Below are 24,816 nucleotides of genomic sequence, written 5' to 3'. Positions count from 1 at the left end.
CACTCCTGATTGCCTTAATCTGTTTCAATGGGTCCTTAAGCAAGGCCCTTTTTGCCTTATTGGCCTTTTTGGTTCGGGTAACCCTAGTCCATTCATCCTCTGACTCAGAGGCACTGCTCCCAGAGGTTCCTGTCTGATCTTCCAGGTTTTCCCGGATTCTGCGAGCCTGGGAATGGCTGACAGAATGTGGGGACCTGGTCTCCTGTGTCCTGCGCCGTTCAGAGGAGTCTTCAGATTCCTCCTTGCTGCCAGGATTTGATGGGTACCCCCCCCCCCACTGACGTAACTGGGCAGAAGTTTTCAGGATGCCCTTAATGGGCCTATTCTCCTGGGGTTCCCCACTAAATTGCACTGTGCTTGGGTGCCCATACCCGGATGCCCGCCCATCCATTCCTGGGAGGTACTGGCCTATGAGCCCCATGCTTCTGGCTGGATAGTAATCTGTCATCCCTGTGGCCCGGTGCTCATGTGCGCCAGGGGACAGGGGGGTGGCAGAGTCCAGGGACTGAGAGAGATAAAGGCCTCTGGTACTAGGGCTCCTGAGGTTATGCTCAGGAGTTTCCCTTTCCCAGCAAACCTGGTCTCTATCCGCCCTTGCTCCCTGTTGCAATGCAAGAGCCTGCGCCTTCAGTTCCTCAGTTAAGGCCTTACTAGACTCTATCAGTCTCTCCTGCAGCGCTACCTGTTGTTGGAGCCTGTCATTGTGCTGGCAGAGAGCCTCATTCTCTCTCTGCGTTTCCTGATTGGTCCTGGAGCACTGGGCCAGTCCTTGCTGCAGGAGGGTTACCTCCTGAGTCCCATCCCTACTGGCCTGCTCCTGTCTTGCCAGAGCCTCCTCCACCCTCCTGGTTTGTTCTAGCAAGTCCTGGTGTTCTTTTTGGAGGTCACCCAGTCCCTGGTGGGCCAGGTGATTTTCTTCTATTTTTCTTTTTAAGTGGCAGACTTCCTGGCCTAAGGTGTCCCTTTCCTGACTAAGAGTCTGCATCTGTACCGTCAGGTCGTCCCTTTGCCTTTGGAAGGCACCAGCTTTCTGGCGCTCCTGATCAAACTCTGCCTGGGTATCCAGGTCTTTCAGGATCAGTTTATTGCTCTCCTCTTTCTCTCTGTCTAGTTGGATTTGCAGGGTGGCTACCTGCTCTGTGTATGCCCTGTTGAAATTGATCTGTTGCTCCAGCTTTTTCTGGCTCTGCAGTAGGGAGTCCAAACTGTCTTGGCGTTCCTTCTGCAAGGCCAGAATTCTGGTATCCTGGTCAGCCTTTTCCTGTTGCAGTATGTCCATGTCCTCTTTTATTTTAATGATATACTGCCTACTATCATTTTCTGACTCCTGGCTCCTCTGCAGCCTCTGCTCAGAAGAGTCCAGATCAGATTGGGCCTTCTGTAATGCCAGCAGTTGCCTACTTGCCAGATCTTGGCCTGCATGGCTCCCATATGTAAATATAAATATGCCGCTACCCTGGCAATCTTGTTGTGCTCATCCTTGGCCTTAGGGGACATGTATAGTTCACTCAGGGCCACATGTAAGGGACCCTGGTCTCTCCATGTATCTGACCCTGTTTCAGTGATCTGGGGTGAGATTGCCTGCAACCAGACCGTCTGGTCCTGATGAGTACACTCACCTCTCACAAATAGCTTATGTAAGAAGTGCTCTCTGGCTATTTTCATATCTACCAAGGTCGTCATTCTGGAATTTGAGTTCCTTCCTGACTTACAGAAGTTTGTATTTTATTTTTGCAAAACAGACCTTTTCCTTAGAGCATTCCTTTGAGGAGTGCTTTACAGCGTAACACAGCCTGGTGACCCGACCGGATATGTGTATCTGGTCAGCTGGCACACTGTATTATTCTGCACAAGTGATAGATCTAACCCAAACGTCTTGCTCGAGCCCCCAATTTGTGAGAGGATTCAATCCAGCACTACAGCTAAGTCAATGCCTAGTCTGGGATACTAAATGGAAACCCTTATTGATATATCTTTATGTCCAGTTCATGAGTTCTGGATGACTACCCCTATATAACACCCCTCTCTTGGAACCCCCCTGACCCTACTGAGCCAAGAAGTAGTTCTGTTTTGCAAGTTTAAACGGTTTATTTGAGAATGTAAACAATATATATATATCACACTTTATAATAAATGAATAATTAATATCACACTTCAGAACATGAGCAGTTAACAACAATGGGTAATGTTCTACTAATAAACTGATTTGATTACCCAGGAGTAGTATAAAGGATGAGGTAGCACGCTTGGGAATAGGAACAGAAGAATAAGGTGGTAGAGAATGCTTTATCTAGTTTCAGATGGATGCAATGTTGAATGAAAATGCAATACAGAAAATACTCAATATGATTTCAACAAAACAATGTAATCACTTTTCTCTGGCAATCCACTGCCCCCCTTATGCAATGTAAGTTAATGAAGAGGAGAGCACACAGTTCTTAGAAATGCAATCAAATGTAATTCAGTTCACCCCAGCAAGCTTAGACTACAGAAGTTTGAAACACAGGCCCAAAATGCTTTTATATGTACTGGCAATGAAGTGAGGAATATGCTGAAAATGGTTTTAGTTCCCTTTAGGAGGTTCAGGGTGAGTGAAATATACTTGGGATGAGTTCAGGCTCACTTTAGCAAGGATCTAGGAGTAACTAGCAGGTTAAACGAATTTTTGGCAAAGGAAAGCAAGGAAGCTGCTGTTTTCACACGTGGCTGGATTTTTAACCAAATCGCGAATCGCGGCAAAATTCGCGAATGCGTGAATCACAATTACGGCATAAGTATAAGGAGTACTACGTTTCTACGTTTGTTGAACAGCTGAGATTCTAAGCTTTCAGAGGAAAGTTAAACCAAGTTCCTAGCCCAAACGGTTCCAGAGATACGGCCGATTAAATAAAGGTAGTTTTTCAGATTTTAAATTTTAAAAGTTCAACGCGACAGGTTACAGCTTGCAGCTAGAAAATGACAAGTGACAGCTTTGCAAATGACAGGTGACAGTTAGGAGGCAGTTCTGGTTAGATTAAAATAGATTGAATTATATTATTTTAACTAAGAGATTGGTTCTGCACAGTTCTGCTAGGTACTCACAATATATTTTGAAATAGGCCTCCCCACGGATCTGGTCAGGTTTTGGACTGGACTCCGGTTCTGGTCTCGGCATTTCACAGTGATCTGGGTCAGCTCTCTGGTTCTGCTAACAGCGGTCTGGGTCACTATGGATCTCTGGCCTCTGGTTCTGGATACTGCTCTGCTTTCTCTGGGTACAGCACTGCTTCTGGATCTTTCTGCACAGCTTTCTCTGGACCCAGCGCTGATCTGCACGGCTCCTGGATGCTGCTACCGCTGTTAGGTTTGCTGGATGCTGAGGCCTACTGAGAAGAGTTCTCAGTTTGTGGGTTTAGGCCCTTGCTTTGAGTTCTGAATCAAGTTCTTTGGAGTTTTAAAGTCTAAGTTTTGAATCTGGTATCTTCTGGATGTTGTATGGTCCGGCAGAGCGCGTTGCAGCAACTGGATTTGACTGTCTGTACCTGTCCCAGCAGTCTCTTTTTATGTGTTTTGAAAGTGGGTGTGTGTGCAGCATCACTAGCCAGCCTCTCTCTCAACTGCCCATTGGTCAAGCTTTCCGCACTGCTTTGATTGGGGGAAGGAAATGTGTGTCATGGTGATGCTGTAGGTTTTATGGGTCAGAGGATCCTCCCCTGGTCAGCTTGCCCACAAATCTATATTTGACCTAAAGACATATTTCATATATACACAGTGGTTTGAATTTACATGCACCCATCGCGTATCACATGAGGTATACTCTGTTCAAACTCTGATGTTTCTAAGAGCTTGCATTCAGAAACGGCAACACTTTGCGTTTTTTAACTGGTTTTGCAATATTGGTTTTTCATTAAAAATTATACACATATACACGGCCTGTCCTTACATACTCCAGTAAATTCCCATGTCTCTAGCTTAAACACAGAGTCTGTAGTATCCATAAATAGCGGGGTTTTGCCCCAGAACATCACACAAATTCCCAACGCGTCTTAAAACGTGCACAGAAAATTCACAAGAATTATGGTATCATTTAAATAATTTTGACAAGTCCGCACTGTGAGTTATACATCTTTCTTAGTATCATATTCTGGCCAACAGGGGTGTGTCTTTTCAGGTCACATGGTGTAGAAACCAGTTTATCCAGTTTCTGCCAAGCTCAGAGACCCTGCCCCTCCCAGCTTCTGCCAAGAGGAAGCTATTTTACGGTCCCCCTAATAAACCATCTGCCTGGGCCCTGGAAGCCCCATTGTTCAAGAGGAAGCCATTTATGGCCTCCCCCCCAATAAACCCTCTGCCTGGGTCCTTTGTTTGGTCTCTAGCAGTCCCTTGGTAATTCAATCAGAGAGGGGTAACCTCCCCTCAGAATGCAGCCAGGCCTGAGAACTGCTGTGGATCCAGTTTCACTCCAATTGGGAGGAAGTTGTCAGGCAGAATCCGGTTCCTTAAGCCAGGCCCCAGCTAATGTCACTTTTAGTTACCCAGTTTTCTGCATTCAAATAAAACTAACAATTTTTACATATGCAGCTAGAATGCTGATTCTAAGTTCAAAACTATGACATTTTAACAGTGACAAACTATGTGGCAGTCACAAGTCTGTCCCTCAGTTTATTTACACATTTCGATTTTTGGTAATTTTAAATCCAGTTTCAGTTTAAGCCGCTGCAGATCTGCAGAGCTCAGCCAGTCTTGTTATAAACCTTCAAGTCACTTCAGAATATAACTTTACATTGTATCCACCTCTCAGTAGGTCTTTCTTTGGCCTGCTTTGGGTTCATTTATTCAGTTTTACACAAAAGTCTGGTGGTTTTAAAACGCCGGCTTTCTGATAGTGGTGAGTACTGGTAATGCAACCATTTTTGGGATTTAAGAAAATGAATTCCCCACAGTTCTAGGTTGCTTTTGGCAATCAGCATTGCCATTCCCAATGGTTTCAGGCTACTGTGTGGGTAGTCCAATGGTGGTTTTAGGCAGTGCCCTTCTGTGCCCATAACATCGGCAAAAATGGGTGGCAGCCTATTCTTCATGCATTTCCCTGGGCATTTTCTGGGAAGCTCTGGCCATCATGATGTTTTCAATGCCAGTAATGCACAGGTTTTTTTTTTTTGGTAGGGCTCGGATGCATGGGTAAAAACATCCCACAGGACATGCCACTCACAGGCCAATGTGTGATGGCAGTGCTACCCAGCATGCAGCAAATGTGTTGCTCTTCCATGTAGGTGTCATCAGTGTCTGCCTTTTGGGTCCCCTTCAAACTCAGTGACAGTGCATGCATGGGAGGGTTATAGTCATGTGCGTGTTGCAATGTTGTGCAGGACACATGCTGCCACTATGATCCTGCACACTACTGGGGGAGCGTATAACAGCTGCCCGCCAGAACGGTCAAGGGAGCGAAAGCGTGACTTGAGCACTCCGAATGTGCGCTCCACTACGCCACGGGTTGCAATGTGGGCTGTGTTGTATCTTACCTCGGGTGGCGTGGTGGGGTTCCGAATTGGCGTCATCATGTAGGTGCTCAGAGGGTAGGCACTGTCCCCTGGGGAGGTGGTGATGGGTATCATTAGTGGGGTTGTGACATTGCTCAGTATCTGACATGCATGCATGTGTTGTGGCATTTATACTCACCGAGCAGCCATGTATCGCCATGCCGGCCAGCTTCTAGGTCCCGGTTTAGGGTTGACATTCTGTAAATAAAACTGTCTTGGGAGGACCCTGGATAGTTGGCATATACTGAGGTGATGATTCCCTTGGCAATACATACTACCTGGGCGTTGATGAAATGCCAGTGCTTGCGGTTTCTGTAGATGTGCTCTGATGCCCTGGGGGGACGTAGAGCCACATGGGTGCAGTCAATGGCACCTAGCCCTTTGGGGAAGTGTGCCACCCCGTAAAAATCCTGGACGACAGCTTTCCTTTCTGCAGGTGTTCTGGGCAGGTATATGTGCCTGAGGACTGATGGGCGTGCAGTCATGATGGCCAAGACCCGTTGTAGGCAGCGTGACTGCGTGGCCTGTGACACCCCCCCACTATAGCAGTTGTCCGTTGAAATGATCCAGTGGCCAAGAAGTGCAGTACATTGCAGTACATTGAGGACCTTATGCATTGAGGAATTTATGCCGGGGGCTGAGTGCTTGGGAGCACAGGGTGGGTGATGTGAGGTCATCCTCCCACTCACTGACCAGGTCGAGTATTATGTGAGGTAGAAACCTGTACCTCCCATATACCTGGTCATCAGGCATCCCAAAAAGGCTGGTTCTGGGTGTAAAAATTCTGGGCCTGACTATCCTCTTCCTCCTCCTGCGGTATCCCACTACCACTGCTGCTAGGAACGGTATATTCATCCTGGCGTCTGTGCTTGTTTGTTGTTTGCGCGCACTTTTATGCTGCGCGGGTCCACGTACGCCTGCTTCCTGCTGGCGTATATGTTTCCGGATTAGCGCGTCTTTTTTGCCGCACGCGTTAGCCCCGTTCGATTCCATGAATACGTGTTTTGAACGTGCGTGTGGGTGTTGCGCGCACTTGCCTCCTGTACTTCCCCCGTGACGCCCACATTTTCACGAGTTGTTCCCCATTCCGCGTGTCACGCCCCCTGTTCCTCCTACTTTTGTTGTGTGCGCCGCGCTATGTGCGATTTCGCTGTGCGCTTAGCGCACGCTGTTTGGAGACGTGTGCGCCAGCGTGCGCCACGCAGAATTTTGGTGCACATTCTGGAATTTCCTCGCGCACGGACTTCCATGAATCGCTGTGCGCGGGTTTCGCTAGAATGTTCGCACTGGCACTGCGATTCGCACGCTTTCGTACGCTTGCACTGAAAATTTCAGCGCACATTAATTCCATGAATCGGCCTGTAAGTCTATTTCTGTGTTGCATTCTTTCCATCTTGCATTTCCATGAATCATATAAGGTATTCTCTGCTACAGTATCCTTCATATTCATACACCTAAGTGATTAAAGAGATTGTCAATTTTGTAATATTATCCCTTGTTGATTACCGTCAATATTCATAAGTGTGCTATTCAGATATTCTTTTGTTCATAAAAGTGTGATATATATATATATATATATAATATTGTTTAATTCTTCAAATAAACCTTTTAATTTGCAAAACAAACCTACTTCTTGGCTCAGTGAGGTCAGGGGAATTCAAAGAGAGGGGCGTTATATAAGGGTTCATCATCCAGATTTAAAGATTTTTGACATAAAAATATATAAATAAGGGCTTCCATTGGGCATCCCATCCAAAGTATTGACTTATAGGCCGATTCATGGAATTAATGTGCGCCGAAAATTCCGGCGCAGAGGTGCCAAAATGTGCAATGCGCACATCGATTCATGGAAGTCCGTGCGCGAGAAAAATATTGGATGTGCGCTGAAAAAGTGCGCGGTGCACGCCGGCGCACATGTCATCCAATGGCGTGCGCCACGGCCGCTGCGAAATCGCACATAGCGCGGCGCATATTACAAAAGTAGGCGGAACACGGGGCGTAACACTCAGAATGGGGAACAACGCGTGAAAATATGGGCGTCATGGTGGAAGTACAGGAGTCAAGTGCGCGGATGCTCGCCTACAACTTGTATTCATGGAATCGAATAGGGCAAACCAGCTCACGGTCAAAGACGCGCACAGGGCCAAACAAGTACGCCACAAGAAAGCAGGCGGTAGCGTCCCTGCGCCTGAAATAAATGTGCGCCAAAATGTGCGCTAACAAAAAGCACCCATATACAGCTATGATGAATGATCCATACTGTGGCCCTCTAGGACAAATGAGGTGCAAAGGGGTACCGACAAACACAGACACCCGCTGTGTGAAAAATAGCGTGTGCGTGTATTACGGGGTACGCGGGAAGTTCCACACGCGATTGGCCTGGGCACGTGTATTCCGGGGTGCGCGGGAAGTTCCACACGCAATTTCAGCAGGGTATGTGTATTTTGGGGTGCGCGGGAAGTTTCACACGCAAATTTGCAGGGTACGTGTATTTCAGTGTGCGCGTGAAGTTCCACACGCAATTTCAGCAGGGTACGTGTACTCCGGGTGCGCGGGAAATTCCACATGCAAATCCAGCAGCCTACGTGTATTTCGGGGGTGCCGGGGAGACCCCCACCCCCCAGCACTGTAAGGCATCCTCCACCAGGCCCCCACTCCTGTCTCCCTGCACCCCCACCCCCCAGCACTGTAGGGCACCCTCCACCAGGCCCCCACTCATGTCCCCTTGCACCCCCACCCCCAAGCATCCAGGGGCACCCTCCACCAGACCCCCACTCCTGTCTCCCTGAACCCCCACCCCCCAGCACTGTGGGGCACCCTCCACCAGGCCCCCACTCACGTCCAATTCATGTCCCCCTGCACCCCCACCCCCCTGCATCCAGAGGCACCCTCCACTGGGCCCCCACTCCTGTCTCCCTGAACCCCCACCCCCCAGCACTGTAGGGCACCCTCCACCAGGCCCCCACTCCTGTCTCCCTGCACCCCCACCCCCCTAGATCCAGGGGCACCCTCCACCAGGCCCCCACTCCTGTCTCCCTGCACCCCCACCCCCCTGCATCCAGGGGCACCCTCCACCAGGCCCCCACTCCTGTCTCCCTGCACCCCCACCCCCCTGCATCCAGGGGCACCCTCCACCAGGCCCCCACTCCTGTCTCCCTGCACCCCCACCCCCCTGCATCCAGGGGCACCCTCCACCAGGCCCCCACTCCTGTCTCCCTGCACCGCCACCCCCCTGCATCCAGGGGCACCCTCCACCAGGCCCCCACTCCTGTCTCCCTGCACCCCCACCCCCCTGCATCCAGGGGCACCCTCCACCAGGCCCCCACTCCTGTCTCCCTGCACCCCCACCCCCCAGCACTGTAAGGCATCCTCCACCAGGCCCCCACTCCTGTCTCCCTGCACCCCCACCCCCCAGCACTGTAGGGCACCCTCCACCAGGCCCCCACTCCTGTCTCCCTGCACCCCCACCCCCAGCACTGTGGGGCACCCTCCACCAGGCCCCCACACATGTCTCCCGCCCCCCCACCCCCCAGCAGTGCGATTTGCCTGGGTACGTGTATTTCAGGGGTGCGCGGGTAGTCTTACACGCAATTTCATCAGGGTACGTGTATTATGGGTCCGCGTGAACTTCCACACGCGATATCAGCAGAGTACGTGTATTACAGGGTTCGTGGGAAGTTCCACACGCGATTGCCCTGGGTACGTGTATTTCGGGGTGCGCGGGAAGTTTCACACGCAAATTTGCAGGGTACGTGTATTTCGGTGTGCACGTGAAGTTCCACACGCAATTACAGCAGGGTACGTGTACTCCGGGTGTGCGGGAAATTCCACACGCGAATCCAGAAGCCTACCTGTATTTCGGGGGTGCCGTGGAGTCCCACACGTGAATTGGCCGTGTGGGTCATCCCAGCTGTTCCCTCTACACCCTCCACGGCCCCTGCAGGCAGCCCACACCACAGGGGACTACCCTGCACCCCTGCACATGTCCCGCAGGCAGCCCATCCACCATGGCCATGCCCCGCAGCCAACCCACATGTCACCTTGCACTACTGCCCACCAACGCATGTCTCCCAGCACCCCCACCCCCAAGCATCCAGGGGCACCCTCCACCAGGCCCCCACTCATGTCCCCCTGCACCCCCACCCCCCTGCATCCAGGGGCACCCTCCACCAGGCCCCCACTCCTGACTCCCTGCACCCCCACCCCCCAGCACTGTAGGGCACCCTCCACCAGGCCCCCACTCCTGTCTCCCTGCACCCCCACCCCCCTGCATCCAGGGTCACCTCCACCAGGCCCCCACTCCTTTCTCCCTGCACCCCCACCCCCCAGCACTGTAGGGCACCCTCCACCAGGCCCCCACTCCTGTCTCCCTGCACCCCCACACCCCTGCATCCAGGGGCACCCTCCACCAGGCCCCCACTCATGTCTAACTCATGTCCCCCTGCACCCCCACACCCCAGCACTGTAGGGCACCCTCCACCAGGCCCCCACTCCTGTCTCCCTGCACCCCCACCCCCAGCACTGTGGGGCACCCTCCACCAGGCCCCCACTCATGTCTCCCACCTCCCCACCCCCCAGCAGTGCAATTTGCCTGGGTACGTGTATTTCAGGGGTGCGCGGGCAGTCTTACACGCGATTTCATCAGGGTACGTGTATTATGGGTCCGCGTGAACTTCCACATGCAATATCAGCAGGGTACGTGTATTACGGGGTTCGTGGGAAGTTCCACATGCGATTGCCCTGGGTACGTGTATTTCGGGGTGCGCGGGAAGTTTCACATGCAAATTTGCAGGGTACATGTATTTCGGTGTGCGCGTGAACTTCCACACGCAATATCAGCAGGGTACGTGTATTACGGGGTTCGCGGGAAGTTCCACACACGATTGCCCTGGGTACATGTATTTCGGGGTGCACGGGAAGTTTCACACGCGAATTTGCAGGGTACGTGTATTTCGGTGTGCGCATGAACTTCCACACGCGATATCAGCAGGGTACATGTATTACGGGGTTCGTGGGAAGTTCTACACGCGATTGCCCTGGGTTCATGTATTTCGGGGTGCGCGGGAAGTTTCACACGCAAATTTGCAGGGTACGTGTATTTCGGTGTGCGCGTCAAGATCCACACGCGACTGGGCCTGTGAGAGTGGGGTACGTGTATTCCAGGGGTGGGCGGGAACATTAACTCGCGACTGGGCCTGGGAGAGCGTGTTATGTGTATTCCTGGGGTGGGCGGGAAGATTTACACGGTCGCCTACAACGCGCCAAAAAAAAAGGTCCAATCCGGAAACAAGTACGCCAGCATGAAGCAGGCGCACGTCCCGCGCAGCATAAAAGAGTGTGCAAACAACAAACAGGCTCAGACGCCAGGATGAATATACCGTTCCTAGCAGCAGTGACCATGGGATACCGCAGGAGGAGGAGAAGGATAGTCAGGGCCAGAATCTTCACACTCAGAACCAGCCTATTTGGTATGCCTGCTCAGTGAGTGGGAGGATGACCTCACATCATCCACCCTGTGCTCCCAAGCACTCAGCCCCCTGGAGAAGGTCCTCAATGTACTACACTTCTTGGCTACCGGATCATTTCAGCGGACAAGTGCCATGGTGGGGGGGTGTCACAGGCCATGCAGTCACGGTCCCTAAACAAGGTGTTGGCCATCATCACTGCACGCCCATCAGTCCGCAGGCACATATACCTGCCCAGAACACCTGCAGAAAGGCAGGCTGTCAGCCAGGATTTCTACAGGGTGGCACAATTCCCCAAAGTGCTAGGTGCCATTGATTGCACCCATGTGGCTCTATGTCCCCCCAGGGCATCTGAGCACATCTATAGAAACTGCAAGCACTGGCATTCCATCAATGTCCAGTTAGTATGTGATGCCAAGGGAATCATCACCTCAGTATATGCCAACTATCCAGGGTCCACCCACGACAGCTTCATTTACAGGATGTCAACCTTAAACCGGGACATGGAATCTGGGCGGCATGGCGATGCATGGCTGCTTGGTGAGTATAAATGCCACAGCACACGCATGCATGACAGATACAGAGTAATGTCACTACCCCACTAATGATCCCCATCACCACCTCCCCAGGGGAAAGTGCCTACCCTCTGAGCACCCACATGACGACGCCAATTCGGAACCCCATCACGCCTCCCAAGGTAAGATACAACACAGCCCATATTGCAACACGGGGCATAGTGGTGCGCACATTCGGAGTGATCAAGTCACGCTTTCGCTCCCTTGACCGTTCTGGCGGGCAGCTGTTATACGCTCCCCCAGTAGTGTGCAGGATCATAGTGGCAGCATGTGTCCTGCACAATGTTGCAACACGCCGGGGCCTGGCTGTGGACATGGTGGTGCCCCCACATCCCCAACCACATGCACGCCTGCTGTGCATGGGAGGGGAAAGGGCACGGGGTGAGGCAGCCCGTACGCAGCTGGTGGCTAATTACTTCACATAGAAATCACACCCCTGTGGAGTGCGCACAGCCCTGGCACATACCATCTGACAATCAATGAAGACTCAATCTGACAATTATGATGAATTAAGGGACAGTCAACTGTCAGAACCATAGCAGCCTGAGATTGTTCATCTGGAAGTGTCACAATGTATGCATCCCTACCTACACAAACACCGCCAATGCAGTGTCATCAAAAGACACACTTCTATGCAGCAAAAATGAATACCCACTTGCAAAATAAAACATGAGAACAGTGCCATGTCACCCAACCCCTCCCCGGCACCGCCACACAACACACCATGCCATGTCATGCTATGTGAGAGCAAACAAATTAATCCCCACAACATGACACAAGTGTCACAAACTACAGTGTCCCTAATGGAAACTGGCCACACATGAAATGCTCACAGTAATGCAGGACCAACAACACACATTACCAAATACTTACCAAAAATACTAATCACCTACACAACCTCCAACCTACCATAAACATGACAGTACGAACTTAGAAAATGGGTAGCCTCACTACCTGATAATGCCAGCACTTCGAACACTTCCAACTGTACAGTGTTAGCACCACGCAAAAGTGTAGGTGCACTGCTTACAACATGGACTCCATTTCCAAAGTAGACCGCCTTGTGAAGACATGACAAATGGACCTGCAAATTGGGAGGATGAGATGGATGCAGAGGCACATATCAGTACACCATGCAGTGTACAATACAACAACACTATGCACTAGGAATGTATACACAGTATTGACTACAGACTGCCCACACATCAAATGGGAGTCCAACGTCACCGTGTAAGTCAATGTCACTTGAGCACATCCTTTGCAAGCCCATGGAAACGGGAAGCAGGAGGGGTGTGTGTCACACAAACCCAAGCATCTGACCTAAATTCAGGACAAGCCTGCATGTGCCCAGCCACAATACAGCGTATGCCCACGGGAGCCACACAAGGCAACACACTGTCCAGAAAATCAAAAATCAAAATTCAAAAATCAAAAATCAAAAATCAAAAATCAAAAAGGGCCATGAATGGGCCGGGGGGTGTGGGAGGCCATCCAGGAGGTCCGAGGACAGGGTGCACACCAAAACCCACCTGTGTGGATCTTGCGGAAAAAAAACACCTCCATGGGCTCATGGCCTGCACGGCTACCCAATTGTGAGAGATTCGCTGCTGTCGCTCTCCTCACCCTCTGCAGCTGCATCAGGAGGTGGTGGAACTATGGGAGGCAGCCCACGCAAAGCCCTAGTCTGGTCCTCCATGCCAGCAAGCATGCGGGTGTGGAAGGTCTGGTTCTGGAGGATAATCGTGCAGAGGTCACCATGCAACAACTCACGGGATGCCCGGACCTCCTCCCTAGTTGCCTGCATCTCAGCTGAGAGCGTACGTGTGAGCCGCTCCAGCTGCTGTTCTGTCCTTGTGTTAGTTGAAGCCTCAAGCTCAACAAGAGTTACCCTGAGCTGACAGAGTTCCACCCTCAGGGCTTCTCTGTGGCCCTGGGACTCAATAGAAATGGCTTCCCGCAGAGTCTCCAGTGCCGCCCGCCTGTCCCTGTTGGATGCCAACATGTCCTCCCTGTGTGACTGGCAAATGGAGTCTGTTGCCTGCTGTAGTTGTTCAGTCAGCCTTTCTTGGGGGACAATGGAAGTGGCCACCCTATCCATGGCCTGAGCCATCATCTCAGATGATGCTGCCTGTTGGTTTGCCATACCGTATATGGATTGCTCCCATGCGGTATTGCCAGGTGGCGTACGGCCACCGCGTCGGCGGGCACCACACCTGTCTGGGGCAAGGCGAACTGCGCCTTGCTGTGCCGGCACTGCCTGAGGCTGCAGGACTGCATTCCCCCTCTGATCTTCTGGCCCAGGAACAGGATCAGATGTTGCGGAGTGTGACCCTGCATCCGTAACCACCAAAGGCAGACCTACCAACACTGACATCCCCATTGAGGGTTCTACCCCTGGTGCAGGTGGGTTGGACAGTACAGAATCCCTCCCAGAAACACTTACCTGCAACGGCACATAGGTCTCATCATCTGAATTGACACCTGAATAGAGCTCGGGGGAGGTGCACCCAGAGACACCCCTTGAGATGATGGTCTGCAGCAAGTGTGGGTTCTCACCCACCACCACACCACGTCCATCACTGGTGCCCAGTCGGGCCTGAGACCCTTCCTGGGTCTGCACCATCTCCACAACCCCAGCAGTATCAAGTGCGTCATCCCCTGCAAAGACATGAAAGAAAAGAAATGGGAACAGGCATTAGCACCATGGCACACAATTAGGGCTGAGAAGCAACAGAAACAGTACTTCATTGACACATGACCCACATGACTATAACCCTCCCATGCATGCACTGTCACTGCGTATGAAGGGGAGGCAAATGGCACACATTGATGACACCAAGATGGAAGACCAACACATTTGCTGCATGCTGGCTAGCAGTGCCATCACACATTGGCCTGTGATTGGCATGTCCAATACACATACATTACACATGCCATCACACAGATGGCATGTACCATAGCCATGTCACACATGTGACAATAGGACTGAGAAATGCCTAGTGAAAGTGGTGGAATGCAGACAATCAGCCTGAATGAACACAGAATAATACGCAACTATGTTGTGGCAAGAAGACACTTCAAGGGCAACTGGCGTGAGGTTGGGCTGAATGTCTACTGTTGCCAGAAGAGATACTGCAATACCCAAATCCTGGTGCGCAGAATGTATTGGATGAAGCACATGGGTGACCCAAACCACTCAGGCACACACACCCTCATCTGGCACTCAATCAGAAGCCCTCACACACACACCATGCACATGGATGACACACACATGCATGTGCACTCACCGGACAATGCCTCGTAATCTGGCAGGTCTCCCACGCCTTGGATTTGTTCCTCTGTGACGTAGGTCCCAGCAACATACTCATGTGGAGTGAGTTCTATGTCCTCTGCTGGAGTCCCACCTCCAGTCACTAGAGTTGCGGCATGACTTGAGGCCAGCTTTTTCTTTGCCCTGCGCTTCAGGTCATTCCAGCGCTTGTAGCAATCATTAGCTGTGCGCCTCACGAATCCAAGGGCAATTATGAGGTCCGCAATGGTCTGCCAGTGTGCCTGACGTTGTGCAGGTGTGGTCTTGCGTCCTGCAGCAATCCCCATTTCGCTGTCATGTGCGGACACATACTCAACAAGTGCATCAAGTTCGGCCTGATTGAAGCTAGGCTTCCTTGCTGGGCCGGACTGTGTAGCCGTGTCTGGGGCATCAGCCTGTACTGGACGAGCAGTCTTCCTCTTCGCTTGGAAGGTGGTGGGGATCCTGAGTGTCCTACGCCGCTCTGGACACTAGGGGCAGGAGCCCCGGTGGACTGTGGACTAGGAGTGTGGGAATGAACACTCACCATGGGACTTGGTGCAGGCATTAGCTGAAGTGTGATGTAGTCAGGGGGAACGTCAGCAGGATGGACTGGGACCGACACTGTCCTGGCTGGGAGACTCAGAGCTGGGGTGGATGAAGCCGCAGCTGCCCCTGCAGCCTCCCCACCCTGCCTACTCGGGGCAGCAGATGACATAGCTGCCCCTGATCCACGAGGCCAGGTGACACCAACGTGCACCGCCACACATGGCCTAGACCTGCTGACCTGGAAGTCAGCCATGGAGTCACCCTGTGCCAGTTCTGGTGTCACAATGGGCTGGTCCAACAAGGGCTGATCAGGGATGGTGTCAGCCACGTTACCCTCAACCAGGGGGGGGGCATGGGTGTCCCTGACTGGTCACCCACACATGGGGGGCTAGGGGCACCCTGCAAGTCCCGGCCACGTCCCCTACCGTATCCACCCCGGCCACCTCTTGTGGCTCGGCCACCTTTGCCACCCTTACCGCATGCTCGCCTCCCAACCATGGCACCGATGTTGTTGTGCGTATGGGAGTTGCAGTAAACTATTGTCCTGGGCAATTGGGGGTTAAAGGGGTAGGGTACTAGATGAAATTCGTACCCTAGTGCTCTAGCAAGGCTGTATGTGACCCGTGGGGGACGATGACGGGTCACGCAATGCACAGGCACCCCAAAAAAGGGAGATAATGTGCACGCAACCCCTCCTAGACCATGTGCGTGGAAAAATAAACCTGCAATACGCTGTGGCACCCAGAAACACAAAAATGAACGTATGCGTGTCACACTCAGCCTAGACTGACCTCTGAAGGGGTAGGCAACACACGGGGCAAGCACAGATGTTAAATACATGCGTGACTCACGATCTGCCAGGAAAAATCACGTGAAAAATATGGGCGTGTGCGCGTTGGCAACACCCCCGCCAAAAGAAGAATTGTATGCTGTCTGAGGAGACAGGACAACAGGAGAAGTGAACGCTGTTTGAGGAAACAGGCCCAGGAAAAACACAAAGGGCCTCATTACGACCCGGGCGGACTTCGCGGTGCTAAATGCACCGCGAAGCATGGCGGAAAGCCGCCGATAGCGCCATGGGGGTTGGCGGATTTACCGCCCCATTCCGACCTCGGCGGAGCGGTAAAACCCCAATCCCCATTCTGCCCTTCCCCATTCCCATTCTTGCCCCATAGGGTATAATGGGAGTGGGGAAGGAGTTAATTACGCCACCGTAAAATACGGTGGCGTAATTAACAACGAGGTCCCGTAGCGCCATGGTTTTCTCCGGCTGGTAAAACCAGGCGGAGAAAACCTCCATGGCGCTACGGGAACTCGTAGTATGGCGGAGAGGTACGCCATGCACTACGCTGGCGTAATACCCTCTCCGCCAGGGTCCTAATGAGGCCCAAAAAGAGAAAAAGCTGTCAGAGGTAACAGGGAGCACGAACTTGGAACGCTGTGAAGTAAATCGCGTGTGAACCGACAAGAAGTACAGATTTCACCCACTCGCTCTCCACGAAAAGCACCTACAAGGAAATGGCGTTCTACACGTACCTTTTAAACATGCCCACACATCCAGCATCACTTCCGCGTGTACGCGCTAAGGCCCTATCCTCCAATTACACGAGCTGACACTCTGACGTGCAGTCATAGGGAAACGCCCACGCACGCACGTCACAGATGCGCATACGCGCTGAGGCCCTTTCCACCAATTGCACGCTATGACACTCTGACGTGGTTATTTTTTCTACGCGCCATGGAAAACGCACGTGCGCGTAACATCATAGACGCGCCTACACGCTGGGGGCCTTTGGGCCAATGAATTTGCATACGTGTGCTGATGCGCTTGCGCGCTAAGGCCCTTTCCTCGAATTACACGCAGACGTGCTTGATTTTCACGTGCCAAATCACTCCGTATCAAGCTGGCCATGCGTAAGCACACGGAAGACCACGCTCCTGCCCAGAAGGCCGAATTACGCTCCCACCTGCCATCTGCTGCTGCCTGATTGCCTGCTGCCCACGTGCACTGCCATTTGCTGCCTGCACATCAGCCAGGGGTGCTGTTGCTGTGACCACCCCTGCTGGTACCAAAGACTCTCGACTGGGATTCCATCGCTCCACAGACCAGCCCCAGGACCTAGTTGCCCACCCAGTCCTGCCTCTGGGGTTGTCATGTCGGGCACTGCAACATCTGACACCACTGGCAACCCCCAGCCAGAGAGGCAGAGGGCCACCAGCTTCACGGCCACCGAAGTTGGTGTCCTGGTGGAGCAAGTCCTGGGGCAGTATGATGCCCTCTTCGGAGGTTTGCGTGCCGACAAGGAAGGACGGACTCGGATCTGGACGGACATCGTGACTGCCATCAACGCGAAGGGGGTGGCAGTCCGACTATTCCATCATGTCAAGAAGCGCTGGGAGGACTTCAGGTCCAGGACCCTCAACAAGGCCCGGTGCCTCTTGAAGGCAGCGGATGCTAAGAGGTGCCGGGGCCACTTGTCGGACGATCAGATGAGGGTCCTGGAACGCATATCCCCAGCACTCCACGTCCAGGTCCTTGAGAGGCAGACCCGTCTGGAGTCGAGCGGTAAGTGTACATGCATCATGATTGTAAGCTGTGAGTGTGGTGGTGTGCCGGTAGTGTGCAGGTTGCACATGTGTTTTTATGGGGCCAAGTATGGGGGGGTGTACAGGGCCGTGAGGCTAACACATGAGAGGGCTCTCATGTGTGAGACATGGATGGTGCTTGTTTGTGTAGGCTTGCATGCCAAATGCAGATGTGTGGGCACACATGTTTGGATGAATGTGTATGTAAGTAGGCATGTTCATGATGTCACACCTGGATGTTGGTTTCAGCTGCATATATCAGCACTGTGTACATGTGCATGTGTGTGTATTTGACAAGGGGGCAACAGTGATGCAACATGGATGCATGTGACAGCGGGATGTGGAAGCCTGATTGGCAGATGTGACATGGATGCCAATCTGAACACTGCAACAGTTGGCAGAGGCGTACACATGCATGCAAGTGTGGTGGTGTGTGTGCATGTGTAGTGCACTCCCTGTGTTGCATGTGATGTCTGGCTCACCTTTGCCTGCTCATGCTGTTGTATGTGTATGGATGGTGCTGGCTGTTGGAATATGGCTGTGTATGGCTCATGTGTGCGAGTTGAAATGACATGTGTGTTGGCAAATGTGATGCCATGTCTGAGGTTTCCAAATGCCACTCATGTACAACTGTCATGTGTGTATGTGTCCATTGTATAGTGTCCTGATGCCTGTGTTTTATTTCTCCCTGTCTGCAGCGTCAACTGATGAAGAGGGCGGAGAAGGTGCTGTGGAGCACAGCGGCAGGGATTGCACCGCCAGCCGGAGACGCAAGGCCCGGCTCCCCTCCCAGGTTGTCATCTCGTCAGGGAGTGAGGAGTCCGGTGCCGCGTACCAGGCCGCAGCTGCCGGGGGGAGGTCCAAGAGGCGCAGGTCGGAGTTGGACTCCTCAGCAGCAGAAGGGGCAGCTGGGACCCCACAGGGCCCAACGGGGGAAGAAGGCACGGAGTCATCCAGGTTGGTGGGGAGTTTGGTGGAGGAGGAGGCCATGCAAGCCACAGAGATGGGGTCTGGAGGTGGGGATTCCACTGGTGCTAGTGGTGCAGTTCAGGACCATGGACAGGAGGCAGCACAGGCCTCCGCGGAGGTGCCTGTGTGCAATCCTGTCCCTGATCCTGTCATTGCATCATCTTGCACCAGCAGGGATGCCTACGTCCAGACCCGTTTTCAGGCAGGGGATGAGCTTACAACAACTGGCCTTCCTCTGCCTGCGGACGTGGCTATCCAGGTACGGGTTGAGCCTGTCCTGACTGGTGTGGCCGTGCGTCAACGGGCCATGCGAGGTGACCTGCAGACTTTTCATGAGGAGACTGCACGTCATCTCGAATGGCTCGTTGACCGCATCGGCCTACTGGGACAGGTCACCCAGGCCGGTTCCTCTGTTTGCTGGAGCTTGTTCCGAACCCCTCCTCAACTGAACACCCTATGCGTCAGTTGTCCTCCGTGCCATCTTTCCACCCATTTGTCACCTGGGTGCCCTGTGGAGCTGCCTCTGATGGTGCGGCCAGGCTGGTGGAGGACACATCCCTGCCACAGTCGGGAGTCGGACGTCCAGCAGGGGTGGCCACATCAACGACTGCACCCCGGCCGGTGGAGGATGTGCAGGCAGCAGGAGGCAGGGCACGGGCACAGACACAGCAGCAGCAGCAACGAGGTGGGAGCCATGATGGCTCGGGGCCTTCGACATCGGAGGGGCAGGCATCGGCCGGAAGGCAGGAGGACCCAGGACGGGAAGTGTCTTCCGTGTGGCAGTGGTTGGGCCACGCCATAGATGCAGAGCGGCAGCGGGCGGAAGAGGCATGGCTCACGATGGTCAGGGCGGAGAATTCCATGCGGAGGGCCCTGAGGCGGGCCTAGTGCCTCGAGGCAATCCGCAGGGAGTTGGAGGAGAACATGTCGTCGGCCCTGCGGACCCTCGGGCCATGGAGGAGGACCACCTCCGGGACATTGAGCAGGAGTCCGATGATGCCCTGGCCCGGAACATCCAGAAGTGAGCCGTCGGACTAGCCCGCTGCCCTTGTAAATAGTTCTTTAGTGTTAAGTTTCCTTTCGGTTTTGTTTTGTTTTGGGGCGCTTGGACAATGCCCCAACTTCTTGTATATAGTTCTTCATTAGGTAGTATTTTATTTTAAATGGTTTCATTTAAAGGATTGGGCACATGGACCCTGGATGTTCACCTTGTACATAGTTTGACAATGGATTTTGATTTTTGATTTTTTTCACATGGATCAATGGTTTTTTCTTATTTTGGAACATTGATTTATTTTCTCAGACTGACACTTTGGAGACTTGCTTTTGGATTGCCTTTCATTTGGATTTCATGCATCTTTTTCATTTATTGGACATGCTGGATTTCATTTATTATTTCCATTTTCTTCTGTTCCATTTTATTGCCTTGCTTTTCTGTTTAATACATTATAATTTTGTACTTCAATGTGTGGTATTCTCTCTTTGGTTTCATGCATGTCACTATGTGTGTTCTATCATTCACATGCTGTCATTGTGTGGGTTTGACGGATATATGTTGATGTGCAGACTAGCCATTTGGGATGCATCATGTGCTGGTGATTTCTTTGTCGGGTGGATGTCATACCTGGTGGTGTGTTCGGACTGGGGTGGCGTAGGCAGTGTATTGAGTGGGCATGGGGGTCATGGTTATGGATCGTCATGAGGTGTTGGGGGGACATGTATGGGGGCCTGCTGGCAGGTGCCCTGCACTGCTGGGGGTGCAGGGGAACATGAGTGGGGGCCTGCTGGCAGGTGCCCCTGGATGCTGGGGGGTGGGGGTGCTAGGAGACATGTCTGGGGGCATGGTGGAGGCTGCCCTGCACTGCTGGGGGGTGGGGGTGCTGGGAGACATGTGCGGGGGCCTGGTGGATGGTGCCCCTGGATGCTGGGGGGTAGGGGTGCTGGGGGACATGTTTGGGGCATGGTGGAGGGTGCCCTGCACTGCTGGGGGGTGGCGGTGCTGGGAGACATGTGTGGGGGCCTGGTGGAGGGTGCCCTTGGATGCTGGGGGGTGGGGGTGCTGGGAGACATGTGTGGTGGCATGGTGGAGGGTGCCCTGCACTGCTGGGGGGTGGGGGTGCTGGGAGACATGAGTGGGGGCCTGGTGGAGGGTGCCCCTGGATGCTGGGGGGTGGGGCTGCTGGGAGACATGTGTGGGGGCATGGTGGAGGGTGCCCTGCACTGCTGGGGGGTGGGGGTGTTGGGAGACATGCGTGGGGGCTTGGTGGAGGGTGCCCCTGGATGCTGGGGGGTGTGGGTGCTGGAGACATGAGTGGGGGCCTGGTGGACGGTGCCCCTGGATGCTGGGGGGTGGGGCTGCTGGGAGACATGTGTGGGGGCATGGTGGAGGGTGCCCTGCACTGCTGGGGGGTGGGGGTGCTGGGAGACATGAGTGGGGGCCTGGTGGAGGGTGCCCCTGGATGCTGGGGGGTGGGGGTACAGGGAGACATGAGTGGGGGCCTGGTGGAGGGTGCTCCTGGATGCTGGGGGGTGTGGGTGCTGGAGACATGAGTGGGGGCCTGGTGGACGGTGCCCCTGGATGCTGGGGGGTGGGGCTGCTGGGAGACATGTGTGGGGGCATGGTGGAGGGTGCCCTGCACTGCTGGGGGGTGGGGGTGCTGGGAGACATGAGTGGGGGCCTGGTGGAGGGTGCCCCTGGATGCTGGGGGGTGGGGCTGCTGGGAGACATGTGTGGGGGCATGGTGGAGGGTGCCCTGCACTGCTGGGGAGTGGGGGTGTTGGGAGACATGCGTGGGGGCCTGGTGGAGGGTGCCCCTGACTGCTGGGGGGTGGGGGTGCAGGGGGACATGAGTGGGTGCCTGGTGGATGGTGCCCCTGACTGCTGGGGGGTGGGAGACATGAGGGGGGGCCTGGTGGGGGTTGCCCCTGGATGCTGAGGGGTGGGGGTACAGGGAGACATGAGTGGGGGCCTGGTGGAGGGTGCCCCTGGATGCTGGGGGGTGTGGGTGCTGGAGACATGAGTCGGGGCCTGGTGGACGGTGCCCCTGACTGCTGGGGTGTCGGGGTGCAGGGGGAAATGAGTTGGACATGAGTGGGGGCCTGGTGGGGGTTGCCCCTGGATGCTGGGGGGTGTGGGTACAGGGAGACATGAGTGGGGGCCTGGTGGAGGGTGCCCCTGGATGCTGGGGGGTGTGGGTGCTGGAGACATGAGTGGGGGCCTGGTGGACGGTGCCCCTGACTGCTGGAGTGTGGGGGTGCAGGGGGACATGAGTTGGACATGAGTGGGGGCCTGGTGGAGGGTGCCCCTGGATGCTGGGGGGTGGGGGTGCAGGGGGACATGAGTTGGACATTAGTGGGGGCCTGGTGGAGGGTGCCCCTGGATGCTGGGGGGTGGGGGTGCTGGGAGACATGTGTGAGGGCATGGTGGAGGGTGCCCTGCACTGCTGGGGGGTGGGGGTGCTGAGAGACATGAGTGGGGGCCTGGTGGAGGGTGCCCCTGACTGCTGGGGGGTGCGGGTGCAGGGGGACATGAGTGGGGGCCTGGTGGACGCTGCCCCTGGATGCTGGGGGGTGGGGGTGCTGGGAGACATGTGTGGGGGCCTGGTGGAGGGTGCCCTGCACTGCTGGGGGGTGGGGGTGCTGGGAGACATGTGTGGGGCCTGGTGGAGTGTGCCCCTGGATGCTGGGGGTTGGGGTGCTGTGAGACATGTGTGGGGGCATGGTGGAGGGTGCCCTGCACTGCTGGGGGGTGGGGGTGCTGGGAGACATGAGTTGGACATGAGTGGGGGCCTGGTGGAGGGTGGCCCTGACTGCTGGGGGGTAGGAGACATGAGTGGGGGCCTGGTGGGGGGTGCCCCTGGATGCTGGGGGGTGGGGGTGCAGGGAGACATGAGTGGGGGCCTGGTGGAGGGTGCCCCTGAATGCTGGGGGGTGGGGGTGCAGGGAGAAATGTGTGGAGGCATGGTGGAGGGTGCCCTGCACTGCTGGGGGGTGGGGGTACTGGAGACATGAGTGGGGGCCTGGTGGAGGGTGCCCCTGGATGCTGGGGGGTGGGGGTGCAGGGAGACATGAGTGGGGGCCTGGTGGAGGGTGCCCCTGGATGCTGGGGGGGTGGGGCTGCTGGGAGACATCTGTGGGGGCATGGTGGAGGTTGCCCTGCACTGCTGGGGTGTGGGGGTGCTGGGAGACATGTGTGGGGGCATGGTGGAGGGTGCCCTGCACTGCTGGGGGGTGGCGGTGCTGGGAGACATGTGTGGGGGCCTGGTGGAGGGTGCCCCTGGATGCTGGGGGGTGGGGGTGCTGGGAGACATGTGTGGGGGCATGGTGGAGGGTGCCCTGCACTGCTGGGGGGTGGGGGTGCTGGGAGACATGAGTGGGGGCCTGGTGGACGGTGCCCCTGACTGCTGGGGTGTGGGGGTGCAGGGGGACATGAGTTGGACATGAGTGGGGGCCTGGTGGAGGGTGCCCCTGGATGCAAGAGGGTGGGGGTGCAGGGAGATAGGAGTGGGGGCCTGGTGGAGGGTGCCCCTGGATGCAGGGGGGTGGGGTACAGGGAGACAGGAGTGGGGGCCTGGTGGAGGGTGCCCCTGGATGCTGGGGGGTGGGGGTGCAGGGAGACATGAGTGGGGGCCTGGTGGTGGGTGCCCCTGGATGCTGGGGGATGGGGGTGCTGGAGACATGAGTGGGGGCCTTGTGGGGGTGCCCCTGGATGCTGGGGGGTGGGGGTGCAGGGAGACATGAGTGGGGGCCTGGTGGAGGGTGCCCCTGGATGCTGGGGGCTGGGGGTGCTGGAGACATGAGTGGGGGCCTGGTGGGGGGTGCCCCTGGATGCTGGGGGGTGGGGGTGCAGGGAGACATGAGTGGGGGCCTGGTGGAGGGTGCCCCTGGATGCTGGGGGGTGGGGGTGCTGGAGACATGAGTGGGGGCCTGGTGGAGGGTGCCCCTGGATGCTGGGATGTGGGGGTGCAGGGGACATGGGTTGGACATGAGTGGGGCCTGGTGGATGGTGCCCCTGACTGCTGGGGGGTGGCGGTGCAGGGGGACATGAGTTGGACATGAGTGGGGGCCTGCTGGCAGGTGCCCCACAGTACTGGGGGGTGGGGGTGCTGGGAGACATGCGTTGTTGATCAGTAGTGCAAGGTGACATGTGGCTTGGCTGGGGGGCATGCCCATGGTGGATGGGCTGCCTGCGGGACATGAGCAGGGGTGCAGGGTAGTCCCCTGTGGTGTGGGCTGCCTGCAGGGGCCGTGGAGGGTGTAGAGGGAACACCTGGGAGGACCCACACGGCCAAATCACGTGTAGTACTCCCCGCGCACCCCTGAAATACACGTACCCTGCTGAATTTGCGTGTGAGACTTCCCGCGCACACCTGGAACACACGTACCCAGGACAATCGCATGTGGAACTTCCCACGCACCCCTGAAAGACACGTACCCTGCTGAATTTGCGTGTGAAACTTCCCGCGCACCCCAGTAATACACGTTCCCCGCTCGCACAGGGCCAATCGCGTGTGAGACTTCTGCGCACCCCAGTAATACACGTGCCCCGCTCGCACAGGGCGAATTGCATGTGAAACTTCCCGTGCACCCCAGTAATACACGTACCCCGCTTGCACAAGGGCCAATCACGTGTGAAACTTCCCGCGCACCCCAGTAATACACGTGCCCCGCTCGCACAGGGCCAATCGCATGTGAAATTTCCCGCGCACCTCAGTAATACACGTACCCCGCTCGCACAAGGGCCAATCGCATGTGAAACTTCCCGCACACCCCAGTAATACACGTACCCCGCTCGCACAGGGCCAATCGCGTGTAAAACTTCCCGCGCACCACAGTAATACACGTACCCTGCTGAAATCCTGTGT

This window comes from Ambystoma mexicanum, chromosome 5q (genome assembly GCF_040938575.1).
Source record: "Ambystoma mexicanum isolate Mex_15411 chromosome 5q, UKY_AmexF1_1, whole genome shotgun sequence".
NCBI lineage: Eukaryota > Metazoa > Chordata > Amphibia > Caudata > Ambystomatidae > Ambystoma > Ambystoma mexicanum.
The sequence above is the reverse complement of the archived record's forward strand: the minus strand, read 5'-3'. Positions refer to the sequence as shown.